Source organism: Myripristis murdjan, chromosome 2 (assembly GCF_902150065.1).
Source record: "Myripristis murdjan chromosome 2, fMyrMur1.1, whole genome shotgun sequence".
NCBI classification, from domain to species: Eukaryota; Metazoa; Chordata; class Actinopteri; order Holocentriformes; family Holocentridae; genus Myripristis; species Myripristis murdjan.
Genome location: NC_043981.1, coordinates 18,868,866 through 18,882,638, shown reverse-complemented (window position 1 = coordinate 18,882,638; position 13,773 = coordinate 18,868,866). Strand labels below are relative to the sequence as shown.

The 13,773-nt window shown below is 41.1% G+C and overlaps 1 long non-coding RNA gene across 1 annotated transcript; it reads right to left on the bottom strand.

The window, feature by feature from the left end:
- Positions 1-441: 441 nt before the first annotated feature.
- On the bottom strand, positions 442-13,101 carry LOC115373597 (uncharacterized). The gene is made up of 3 exons (XR_003929558.1): positions 13,033-13,101; positions 12,609-12,679; positions 442-528 (listed from the first exon to the last, which is right to left on the bottom strand). It is a non-coding gene; the product is annotated as an uncharacterized LOC115373597 (long non-coding RNA).
- Between the last annotated feature and the right edge of the window lie 672 nt (positions 13,102-13,773).

Below are 13,773 nucleotides of genomic sequence, written 5' to 3'. Positions count from 1 at the left end.
AAAAAAAAAAAAAAAATCTTTTCAAGTTTATTATCCTCTGGACTATTTTGCAGCTCGGCGGGTTTTTCTTCCTGGGAGCGACCGGGGCTCACTTGCGCCGTGTTTTCTTTTGTGTTCGATCGTGTTTCAGGACAATTCAGCCGCCTCAGTCGCAATTATTGACAAGTAGCAGTTTCACACGGGGGATGGCAAGAGGAGCTGTACGTCTTTACAGTTCTCTGAATCAAATCTGAGGAAAATCTCAAGGCAACAATTACCAACCAGAGATGTAATTTGGCGTTTACGTCCGCGTGTGATGAAAAGCTGTACAAAGACAGAAAGCCACCAATCCCATATGGAGCGCAATTACAAACTTAAATCCTTTATGAGCTCATTAAAAGAGGAAAAAAATGAATTAAACAAAAAAATCGAGCCCACAACACTTCAACGATGGAAAAGTAGCTTGAAGTTGGGTTTCTTCCCGTTTCTTCTCGCGGTTGATAACTGGCCAATCACAGACGAGCCTGGCGTTCAGGTCCAACAAGATGTCTGCAGGTACCAGAGGGTTAAATGTAAGATTAAATTTGCATTCAATTTTAAAAGACTATTTAAAGACATTCAAGAGTTTTTAAGGATCCACTGAGGCCCAGATGTTGCACTGCAGCGACCTAAAACATCAAACCGCTGTTTTGCACCGACATTCAACCACCATCGGTGCAAATGGACCAGAATGCACCGCTGCAACCTCAAAAAACCAGCATACATCCGAGGTTTAAGAGCAAGGCATTTTTGGAAAACACAGATCACTGACTTTAGAAGATCTGCACATCAAGTCAGTCTGCATTTTTTGGAGGGGTTATAGTGAATGTAGGTGTATTGTTTGTTCACTGTTGTGTTAACTGAGCTGGAACGGGAACATGAGGCGTTTCACTGCACGACTGAATTTGAATTTGAAGACGACGACGAGGCGGGCTGAGGGAAAGCGGGGTCTCTAAAAAAGTCAGTGACAACTTGATATTTAAAAGTGTCAGAGGAACTGAGGGTGAATTTTTCCCTCAGGCCAACAAATCGCTCACATGACCAATTCGCTTTCAACCGGAAATATACATTTAAACTGTAATTCATGAAAAAAAAAAAAAAAAAGCAGTGAAACATTCCTTCTCAGACTGGATTTAAGTGCTTTCCGTGATTCCGGGGTGTCTTCCTCAAGTCCTGAATTGAATTTTAAAGGAATTAAACTCCGGCTCTGCTCCGACACAAACTGGAGCCGGAGCTGCGTTTCCTCTGCTCCGCCTGCGTCAGGCCGATTACCTCTGATCTGCATGGCCTGTGGCTAAACGTGTCCCGTTTAAGGAAAGACAAGAAGATACAAGCACCTCTTCAGGCTAAAGGTTTCCAGTTTCTCAATACCGCGGAAAATCCACTCTGTAATTTGACAGAATTTAAAATAAACTGCTCAGCCGTGCTCAGACACAAATACGAATTAGAAAGAAAGAAAAACAACAATAATTGTAATAACAATCATCATCAACATCATAAATTAAAGGTCTCCGAATTCAAAACAACATTTTTATCTTTTCTTTTCGGTGGAACTTTATCTAAGTTTGTGGTTTTTTGGCAAGTGCCCTATCCTGGAAAAAAAAAAAAAAAACAGTGTGTTTCAGATGAAATTTAACTTTTGTGCGTGACCTGTGATGAAGTGGCAAATTAAAAACGAGGGAAAAGCATCAGCTCCAGCTGCTGATCGTAAGGCAAACAACCGCTAATGCCAGAAGAAGAAAATCAATTATATTTTTCAGTATTTCAGCTGATGTGCTGTCGTCTTCAGTGTTAAAATGTTGTGGACAGACGTCAAGATCAGCAAAATCGACTGACGTGATCCAAGAAAGACGAGAGGAATATCACAATGAGACGGTTTTGACTTTATATTATAAATGCCGACTCATTCTTGTCACGTTTGTAAAACATGAGACAGCAAAAAGAAAATTCAGGTGAATCGGGTCAAATTAGTTCATTCAAGAAGGGAAAATCGTCTTCCTGGATTAAGTCATTTGAGGGAGGAAGGAAGGCAGGAAGGTAGGCGGAAAGAACGACAGAAAGAGGACAAAATTAAATAAACGTGAAAGAACGGGTGAAAGAAAGGACACAAGGAAAGGAAAGGAAAGAAAGGATGAAAGTAAGGGCTCAAGGAAAGAGGGATGAAACAAAGGACATGAGGAAGAAAGCACTGCAAAAACTCAAAGTCTTACCAAGATTATTTGTCTTATTTCAAGTCAAAAATGTCTTATTTCTAGTCAAAATATCTCATTACATTTAAAATAAGACATGATCACCTCAGAAGTAACTTGTTTTTACACAATTGTTTCTTGTTTCAATTGAAAATTTGCTTGTTTCATTGGCAAAATTAGTTTCTTGTTTCTAGCTCATTTTCACTTATTTCAAGTGAATTTTCACTTTTTCCACTGGCAAATTTTGCCAATTAAACAAGCAAATTGTCTAAAAACAAGTGACTTCTGAGGTGATCATGTCTTATTTTAAGTGTAATGAGATATTTTGACTAGAAATAAGACATTTTTGACTTGAAATAAGACAAATAATCGTTTTTGCAGTGAGGAAGGACAACGGGAGAAAGACAGGAAGAAAGAAAGACTAGGATCAGTCGATTCGAGAAAAGACAGAAACAGGAGCCCTAAATATCAGGATGTGACGTGTAACTTTACATAATTCTTGTTTGTTCTTGTCAGCCTTGAAAAGACAAAGAGAAATCAACAATAAGCTCAAGAAAAGGAGCAGAAAACAGAATCAGAAGAGACCCGAAGGATCCGGCCTCCATCCTCGCTGCCTGTTTAGGCCGGTCAGCTCGAGGAGGGAACGACCTCAAAACCCTGAGAGAGTCGGTGGCTCTCGCTCGCTGGTGTGCGGGCGGCGTCACTCTGACCACCTCTGATTTGTTTGCCCCGCGGCGACGGCTGTCCTGCATCGGCCGCCGCCGCCGCCCCGAGTCCAGAGACCTCGCCTCGCCTCGCCTCTGCCGGGTCACATCACGTTGGACGTCCAGTCACTTCGGACCTGACCCACTTCACCCAGACCCACCGCCATCATCATCATCATCATCATCCTCGGCTGTTTTTTTTTTTTGCTTGTGTGTGTGTGATGCCACAGCCGATCGGCCCTGACATGATGCAATCGCAGCCACGAGGCTAATTAAAACAGGAAGAAGAAGAAGAGGAGGAGGAGGAGGAAGGGGAGGGGGGGGCAGCAGATTGATGCTTGGCCACATCACGCAAATGAGCTCGGCGCTGGCTCCGGGGACAGCGTCCTCCCTCGCGGGAAAATAAATAAATAAATCAATAAAACTTCCTGACCGGTCAGAAAGCAAACTTCTGTGTGTGGGGAAAAGTGTCGACGTGTTCTCGCGGGCCGTTAGCGTCACGGCGGCCGGCATCAGCGGCGATTAGCGTCTCCGGGATCGGAGTGCGAAGGGCGGGTTTGTGGCTGCTGGGTTCGTGAGGAAGGACGGGGCGCGAGGAACACGCAGAATGCTCATCTTATGAAATGAAAGAAAAACAGAGAGAGGGAGAGAAAAGAGAAAGAAACAGACAGACTGCATCTAAAATGTTCTGACTTTGTGCGCTGGGTTTAGAGCCGGCACATGGAAAGAAACACAAAGCCGTGGGAATTTGGACTTGATTCCATGTGGAAATGTAATCCATGAGGGATTTCCACATTTTGCATGTGTGTCCATACACTCATATATGAAACATATTTGAATATGGTGCATTTTCAGATATGGAAAGTGCAAAATGGAAAATGGAAAATGTGTCTAACATGCCACCTCCCCATTGTCTTCATAAGCACATACATGATGAACAGACATGGGCTGACAAGAAGGAAAGAAAGAACAGGAGGCCACGGTGATTCTGACTGCAGCTATTTGTTAAAAGAGTTGAGAGGAAAGAAAAAGACCTCTGCCATTTACAGTTTAGGAGAAAAATCACTTTTGAAATTAACTCATTTGAAAAAGAGCTGACTTCAGTTTGACATGTCTGCTCTCAGGGAGTGAAACTGTAAAACGCAACAGCACATTTGACTTTAAATGCTTAAGAATGACAGAGGTCACATGTTCATGTGCCACAACAGGACACTTTCTGCCTTTATGTGCTGAGTTTAAAGCCGACACATGGAAAGAAACACAAAGCCACGGAAATTTGGACTTCATTCCACGTGGAAATCTAATATACAAGGGATTTCCAGATTAAATGGCCATACATGAAACATGTTGGTTTCACTATGTCCTCCCCACTGTTTTCAAATATGCACATATATAAGTTACATATACATGTTGAACATATATCTATATATGCCACATATAGAGTGTATCATATAAGCTTGGTTCATTTATGACTATAGAAGCTATATTTGACAACATTTCTGCAGCACAGAGACACTGATGTTCACGTATCAGCTTCCACACGGGTGTCATATTTAATCACGCCTGATATGGTTTTAAAGAAAGAATGACAAGAAGGAGGAAAGAAAGAGGGAAAGAAGCTATGAGAGGAAATGTAGCTGATACTATGTTATGATTTAAAAAAAAAAAAAAATACTGTTAGATTTGAAGATTTGACTTCAAACGATGTTTTTAGTGCCTGTTCTGAGAAAGACAGACAGAGAGAAAGACAGACAGACAGACAGGAGGTAAGGATATAAAAAAGGATAAAAGAAGTAAAGAGGAGGGCAGAGGATGAAAGAAGGAAAGGAGTAAGGAAGAAAATGGTAGAAAGAAAGAAAGAGAGACAGACAGACAGACAGACAGAAAGACAGACAGACAGACAGGAGGTAAGGATATAAAAAAGGATAAAATAAGTAAAGAGGAGGGCAGAGGATGAAGGAAGGAAAGGAGTAAGGAAGAAAATGGTAGAAAGAAAGAAAGAAAGAAAAAGAGAGAGAGACAGACAGACAGACAGAAAGCAATCTGTCTGTGTTGCATGTCGAGCTGTTCTTCATCTCCTCGTCACGTCTCGGCCGACACCTCGGACTCCAGTCTTGGCCGGGCGGCGTGTTGTGGCGTGAGGCGGCCGGAGCGGCCTGCAGACTTCCTGCAGCACACATGGCAGCAGTGCCGCCGCCGCCGCCGCCGCCTCCCCACGCCACGCCACAACGCGCCGCCCGGATCCATGACACGTCCTCTTCCTGGAAGGCTGCACCTCGCCTCACCCAGGGGACCAATGAGAAGCCTCACAGCCTCGTTGCTGCTAGCACGCCGGCTGGGTCCCGCTGAGAGCTACTGCACTGCCAAGGTGGGTCCGCACACACACTCTCACACACACACACACACACACACACACACTCACACACAGAGTGCCACAACTCCTACAAGCTGCCTGACAGCACACAGCAACCGAGAGGCTGCAGGAAAAACAAGCTCAGATCTTTCAAATCTCATTATACAACACAATAAAATTATTATTGATTATTACCATTAAAACATGTCAGGAGACTGTTTTGAGGAGAGATAGTTCACCCCCGATTTCGGAAAACAACGAACGTAGCAGCAGTGAGCCAATTTCAAAACGAGTTAAAGGTGCAGTACGCACAATCACAGAGGGCTGATTGACATGAGGCCTGTTCAGACTCGACTAGAAAAGATTAAAGACTAAAAGACAAAGATAACGGAGTCAACCTGACATACTGACAAATGACCTGCTTAGTCCACAATCTGCTCAGCTGAGCCTAAACTGTCCTCACGAAAGAAAGGACAGAGAGGACGAAAGTGAAGAAAGAAAAAGAAATGATGCAAGGAAAGAAAGGAGTAGCATTGCGCACCTTCAATCAATTAAAATAAGCCTCATTAGCATAAAGTGAAGGTAATTAGTCCATAGAGACAGAAAAGAAGACGTAATAAAGACAAACCGGAAGCTGAGGTGGAAATCAAACGACAGAAGTCACAGGAAATATTTCCTAAAATTCACAACAAGTCAGCTGCAAGCAAAACAGCGACACCATCGACAAAAAACAAACTCAACATCTTTAACATCTGATGGCATCTGGTGTGCAGCTTCATCAGAGAGATACTGTCCTGATCTCAGAAAACAAAAAACACAGCAGCAATGAGTGAATTTCAAGTTAAAGCTGCAGTACACAAAATTGCAAAGGGTTGATGGAAAAAAAAAAGAAGTGGAGTGAGGAAATTTCATGGTGGAGTCAGCCTGACTCGTTGTTAAATTACAACAGAGCTCACCTCGGTTGCACAGTGCCCCTTTAATTCAATTCAGACAAGCTTTATTAGCATAAACCACTGTAGCCAATGCATTTCAGCATACCACAAGGTCACTGATCCTTAGAGATTTTAAAAAGTAGATATAATAAAGACAAAACAGAGGTTTAAGTGTTGCAAAAAAATCAAACTAAAGAATCTGTGACTTCAAATTAAAAGTCACAGGAAATACTGACACAAATTCAGGTCAAATCAGTACTGGAATTCCGGTTAAGGTTAGAAATATTTTCTCTTGACTTTTCTCTTGAATATACAGATATATATTGCATAACAGAGCAATATTTTCCTTTTGAATCTGCCATTACAGCATCTCAAGCTCCGCCTTCAGAATAAAACATCACGTAGAGCTCCCAGTTTAATGATAATTTTTGGAAAAAAAGCTGTTGCAAACGTGATTTTTACAGAAAGACGGCCGCTTTGAGAGGCTGTAATGGACGATTCACGTTTTAATTGCGCTGAGCTGCAGCTGAACACTACTAAAATGAAAAATATATATATATTCAACAAGAAAAATAAACACAAGAAAATGTCAAACTCCAAGTCTGCAGCTGCCGTTGTATTCATTCAGATGTTTTTTTGGAGCTCTAGTTAAGATTTAACGTGTTTTACGATTTATATAAAACAGGTGTGGGAATATTTCATGAGTATAACTTGCATTATGCAAGTTGTCAGGCTTTTTTTGCTACAAAAAACACCTCATTAAAAGGTAATTAGAGAAACATAAATCCAAGGATGCTTCGTCCTCGCTGCCCCCTGGTTTATTATCTTCTTAGTTTATTATTAATAAGATAGTAAAAGTTTTTTTTTTATCCTCATAAAGAGTTGCTTCTGATTTATATATTTCTAACTGCTGGATGTTTTTTTGTAGCTTCAGTTTATCGAGAGCATCGTAGCCCTCTTCCTATTTTCAGTGACCTTCATCCTCCAGGTTTTGTTGTCCAAGAGAAGAGGAAAAAAAATAATAATAATAAAAATGCACTTGGTGTTTCTCAGCCACCTTTGAGAATTTCTTCCAGCGGCACCTATAAAACACTGAGGGCTCATCTCTGCAGCCTTTACATTTTCTTTTTTTTTTTGTTGTTAGGTACTTGTTACTTGGCAAATGCACTGATGCTAATTCTCCAAACCAACCTCCTTCCCCACTATAGTTGAAAAAGCACCGAGGAAGAAAAGAAAAAAAAATAAATAAATAGAAAAACATGGACTTGTTTTTCTGCTCGGTGTTTAAAGGCTTCAGAAGGTGATTTGGTTTGGATCTCGGGCGTTGGAGATCTGTGGTAATCAGAAGCGAGGGTTGTAAGAAAGTGGAAAAAGAAGAAGAAGAAGAAGAGGAAGAAGAAGAAGAAAAAAAAAAAAAAGAAAAACCAAAACACCCACACAAGTTCACATGGCTCTCCCCTTCCCCCTGCCTTCCTGTGCAAATTTGGACATGATTACAAGTGAGAAAAGCCGAGGGGGGTCTGGCTTCACGGCAGAGACGGAAGATACTGTGTGTGTATGTGTGTGTGCATGTATGGCATTTTTTTTTTTTTTTTTTTTACACACACACACATGCATTTCAGAACATAGAGTCTCTGCAACATGAAAATCCAAGTATATTTAATATGCAGAGTTGCACAAATGGCACGAGTCGGAAAGCCTCCAAACCTCTCTTTTCGGAGGTGAAGAAAAAAAAGAAAAAAAAAACCTAAAGTGCTTTAAACAACAATGAGCGTTTTGCCGCTTTAACACACCAGTTATGTGATTGAATAATACTTCCTCGCCAGGCTTTGATCTCTGAAAAAAGCAAGGCAAACCTAAATTTTGTACAGATTAAGGCTGGTTCAAAGCCCGGAGAATCTTTTCTGTGCACCTTTCAAGTCGCATGAAGTGGAGAATCATTACACTTCAAAACGTCCCGGCCCTCGCAGGAGAAAAAAAAGCCAATCATGAAATAAAAAAAACTCAGGGAGGAAATACACCTAATTACAGGCGGACAAATGCACATAATTCTTCAGAAATGCTTGGGAATCGTCAGCCGTTGGGTGAAGGGCGCTGGGAGAGAGGGATTAGGACGCGCGACAGCTCCCGACACGTTTCACATTGTGTCGAGGTTTCACCGGCTTGCAGAAGAACAAGAACAAGTAGAAGAAGAGGAAGAAGAAGTTAACAGGAAACTAATTCCTCAGAGGACAGGCGTCACTTTCTGACGTGCGGAAACGACGGCTGGAAGCGCCGCAGCTCCTGTCGGTTCATTTGGTTGCAGCGCTGAATTGTGGGTAAATGCCATCACAAACCCGGTGCAGGGCTTCTTGTGCTCAGAGGTTTTTCAACTTATAGAGGCAGTTTTATTAATTTATTATGTGTTTAATACAAGTTCTGTATACTACATGTTATGTATGCTGTTCCCTGACCTAAAATTATTGCAAAAAAAAAAAAAAAAAAAAAAAAAAAAAACAGGGACCCATGCAATTAAAAAAAAAAAAAAAAACCTTTTATCAAGTCATTTAGCCTCAATGGAGTTAGAAAATCTTGCCAATGGGATGAGATAATCCCACTTGTTTCCAACGCGAATCAACATGTTTCCAGAATTTTCTTCAATCGAGTGCCATTTTCTTGACCCTAGTGGGCTGATGAGCTAATCCCACTTGAAATAATCCTACAGTCATATCTTTTTCGCTTTTCGTTTTCTAGATTAATAAACATTTCTTATAAAGGAGAGAGCGTGATGCACGTCCATATCACGCTTAGATAGGAGATTTTTGTGGATGCAGCCTGATAATCCTGCAGATTAGCCCGCACAGTGTGGAAAATATCCACTTGATCAAGTCATTCAGTCTCATATTCAGTGTTCAAATCTTGTTTTTCATCAAACAAGTTCAGAAATCTGCCAGTAGGAGGAGATAATCCCACTTGTTTTCAATGTTAATGATCTTGTTTCCAGAATTTTCTTGAATCAAGCGCCATTGTCTTGATCCCAGTGGCTGATCTGCCTTACTCTGCCTTGTTTATACTTGTTCCCAGAAAAAAAAAATGGTGAAACTGCAGTGGAAACAAGTGGGATTATCTCATCCCACTGGCAGATTTTTGGCCTTCACCAAAGAAAAAACAGTATTTTAACACTAAATATGAGCCTAAACATCTCGTCAACGTGAACATTTTTGCTGGAAAACTTCACTGTGGCTGAACTGGATCCCTAACAGGAAAAAACACTCACTTTTAAAAGGTTTTCTGAGCACTTTGAGTTCACCTATGTGATTCTGAACCACAGCTGCTGTCTGTGAAATCTAATAAACAGCATCTAGAATATCACATCCATGATCCCCTCCATGGGCCGTTAACCATTTAACTCCTAAAAGTTGCCCTAACTTATTACTCCTGTCCAACACGTTCATTTTCTTAAGATATTAGGCAATTTAATTACAGTTAAGAGCATTAAGGAGCGATTTTAAGTATAATTTGCAGTTCATGAACTGTTTTTGAAAATTACTCTTAATATAATTAACTTCTGTCATTAGGCCTAATCCCTGCAGGCTAGAAAGGGAATGCTTCCTTTAAGAAATTACATATACGTAACGCCACATTCATTCCTTTTCAACAGGAAGGTTGGACTGCAAAAGGTTCGCCTCCTCAATGGAGCAATTATCTATTTCCAGCGAGAGAGTAAAAAACAGTGTTAAGTCCATTAACGCCCGGGAGTCTCTCTACCATGAATAATCATAAACCAACCATGCACCGCCAAAAAAAAAAAAAAAAAAAAAAAAAAAAAAAAAAAAAAAAAAGTAATTGGCAAACCCACAAAAACAGAGAGAGAAGAGGAACATTTGAAGTTCATTTAGCCCAGAATTTAGGGGAAAGAAAAGAAAATGCTCAAACTCCCCCTAAAAAAAAGGAGGGCAAAGGGCAAGAAATCATGGATTTTTTATGACCACATTAACCCCACATCGAATCCCACTGTCTGTTCATTCTCTGGTGAAGTATACCGCGTAATTACAGCAGATATTTCCTTGTCGAAAATAGTGGGGGCCAACGTCTAATTAAATCAAGAGGACAGTGGCGTATTAGTGATGTGAACGCCCAGGCAGCCATCCACCATCGGCCCACGATGCCTTCTTCATAAAAAATGCATGCGGCTCTGCAGCCTGAACGCTCGCTCTCATTTAGTGAGGGAAAAAAAAAAGAAAGGAGGAGAAGAAGGAGAAGAAGAGATGGAGAGGTTTGTGGTTTAAAATTCATCCAGCCGGGTCGGGGCTCGCCGCACCTTGATGGGTTAGTGACGGTTTGCTTAACGTCTCCATTGATGAGGTTAAGGACGTGTCACTTTGTCTTTGGCCGGGCTTTAATCAGGCTCCAGCCGGGCCCTCTGGCACCGGCTGCCGTCTAAACTGACCGCTGATTTAGAATGATATGATTACACCTACACCGGCATGCTGCGCGGCGGTGTGAATTAGCCCCCCCCCCCCCACCACCACCACCATCATCCTCCCCTCTCAGAAATGTGTAATGAGCGATGTTCCCTGTGCCCAGCTGGGGCCCCGCGCGCAGCCATGAGCTGGCATCCTAATCAGCCGTCAGCCGAAAGCCGCTGCTGCCGCGCATTAGGATCTGTGTTTGTGCATATCAAAAGATTTTCCACAAACGCATTGGCAAAACACATAATCACTTACCCCTCAGAGGGAGGGGAGGGGTGGAGGGGGGGGCTGGACGATGGACAGACTGACAATGGATCTCTGAGTGTTGGAGGAAATCTGATCGCCGATGTCACGTGACAAACCAGTGACACGTTCAGTCTCATCTTCAGGCGTACAATCTCATTTTTCTACAAACGAGGTTAAAAAAATCGGCCAGTGGAATGAGAGAATCCACCTTGTTTCCAGTGCAGTGGCACTTGTTTGGGTATAAATATGTTGAAACAAGGCAGAATAAGGCAGATCAGCCCATTTTACATACAGAAAAATCAAGGTGCCAACCAGAACTGAACACGGTTCCTCAGAGTGATGCCATAAAGCTTCAAGTTTGTTTCATTTAAACAGAACTTTGGAAATAAAAACAAGGTTTCCCCCAAAGTGCCTCACAAACACAATTACAGGAGAACGTTTTCTGGTTTGACAGTCTTTCAGACCAATGGGTCTTAAGCAGTGGTTTTAATCAAAGAGGGGAGAAACATGGAAATACATGGAAAAAAAAAAAAACATTGAATCTCATTTCTTCAAGAAGGAGTAAAGTGTCAAGTGGAACTAATAAATGGTTCTCCTATGAAGGAGAACCTCTGACCTGGTTTGAAGAAGAAATGAGATTTGAACAGTGACAATCAGACTGAAGGTGTTAACATGGAGGGCTGAAGTGTGTGAACTGATCATCACCATCACCCGTCAGCCTCAGACTAGAAAAATCTAGTCTAACTGAACAATACTGGTGTGTCACACACTCTTTAAAAAGCAGTGTTTATCAATCTAGAAAGAATGGGCATCACATATTTAACTATTTTCCAAGAAACAAATGACTACTGAGCTCATCAAACCACTGCAAAACAACTTCTAGGTAAAAAAAAAAAAATAAATAAATAAATAAAAAATAAAATAAATAAAATAAAATAAAATAAAAACAGAATCATCAAGCCATACCTCAATCCTTAATTTCCAAAAGGTTTTTTTTTTTTTTTTTTAATATCAGGATTAGGGGACCTATCACAATGCTGAGCCTGTAGCTGTGTCAACACTTCATCACTGCCTCGGTTTATTTCATTTTGTTAGACTGATAGGTTGAGCAACAACAGCAACAACAACAACAACAGAGAGCATAAGGAGGATGATACAACAAGGTATTAATCAGTGAAACTACAGGTCAGGAGGTCAAATGTTTTTGTCCTGAAGTGTGAGGAAGCTGCTGTCACAACAGGAAACAGGAACTTCAAATCAGCATCACCAGGACTCAGTACAGTCTTTTTCCACAGCTCTCTAACAATAATAACACCACATATATCTGAATGGACATGAAATAAATGCATTATAAATACTGCATGCTGTGGAAAACATGAGCTTGAGTCTGTTATTATCGTGACGTAAGTTAAACACAGGATAAATAAAGCGACAGGTAAATGCAGCTAACAAGCCCAGGTGAGTTACCACCACAGAACCAGGCAATAAAGTGAATATTCAACACCAGACTGCACACAGGACGCTGCATATTCAAGTCATAAATGTGTAGGGAGAGTGAAAATTAACCACCTCTGCCGTAAACAAGCCAGTTCTGATTATTTCTTTCAGATCTGCTGCTGTCTAACCGGTTTGAAGGACAAAAAGCAGCACAGAGTCGCATCTGAAGCACACAGAAGAGAGCAGGGAAGTGTATGACGACGTTTTGTTGGTCTTACCTTGCATGTGTGTGTCTCTGTCTGTCCGGTGTCTCTGTCAGCTTGTGTTGGTATCAAACCAGCGTTTCCTCCTATAAAAATGAGCCACAAGTCATCCAAAAGAAATCAAATTATCTCAGCAGCAAATCAGAGCTCAGCATGAAGGTCTGCAGTTTGAAACACAAATACATGGAGGTACAAATGCAAAGTAAACAAATGCAAACATATTCTCACTTATTTTTTGGTGGTTTTTTGTTTTGTTTTGGTGGTGCAAACATAAATACAACCAAAACATGGCAGCCACAGTGACCAGAGTGGCACAAAAAAAAAATGAGAGTGGGCACACCTGGACCTGGCAGCCAATTAAAATCCTCAAAACACAAAATGTTCTCCAACAAACTGCAAACATATTTGACACGGTGGTTTTCTTTTTCTCTTTACTCACTTAAAAAACAAGAGTCCCATGTGTTTATAATCCACATATAATCCACACTGCAGCAGCAGACTGACAAAATGGCTGCTTGACTCAAAATGAAAAACTTTATTCAGATGATCAATCACAACCAAGCAGGGGCTCGGCAACAGGAAGTGTTCAGGTTAATCCTAATCCCATTATATTTCCTTATGGAGATTTTTAAAGTCAGTAATTTTACTTTTACCTCAGTCCATTTCTGTCGTTCTCTACATTTTAAATCAGATCCATTACAGAGAAAAGCTCAGTGAGCAGAGATAAGAAGAGGAACCTGCTTCTACTTTGTTGCTTCTACTTTTTGACATTTGCAAATTTCACAATAAAAGCTGCACAATTTAAAAAAAAACAAAAAAAAAAACTGCAGCATGGAGCTCAGTCACTTTTATTGCCAGGACATTTGAAATGATACACTTTTTACTTTTACTGCAGTAAATTTTTTTCTGCACTACTTCTACTTAGGAACAGTACTTCTACTTCTACTGCAGTCACATACCAGCAGAGGAACAGTACTTCTACTTCTACTGCAGTAAAACACCAGCAGAGGAACAGTACTTCTACTTCTACTGCAGTCACATACCAGCAGAGGAACAGTACTTCTACTTCTACTGCAGTCACATACCAGCAGAGGAACAGTACTTCTACTTCTACTGCAGTATGACTCCAAAGTGTCAGTATTTGAGGACACAGAATGCAAACAGGTTGGTTCCTACACTT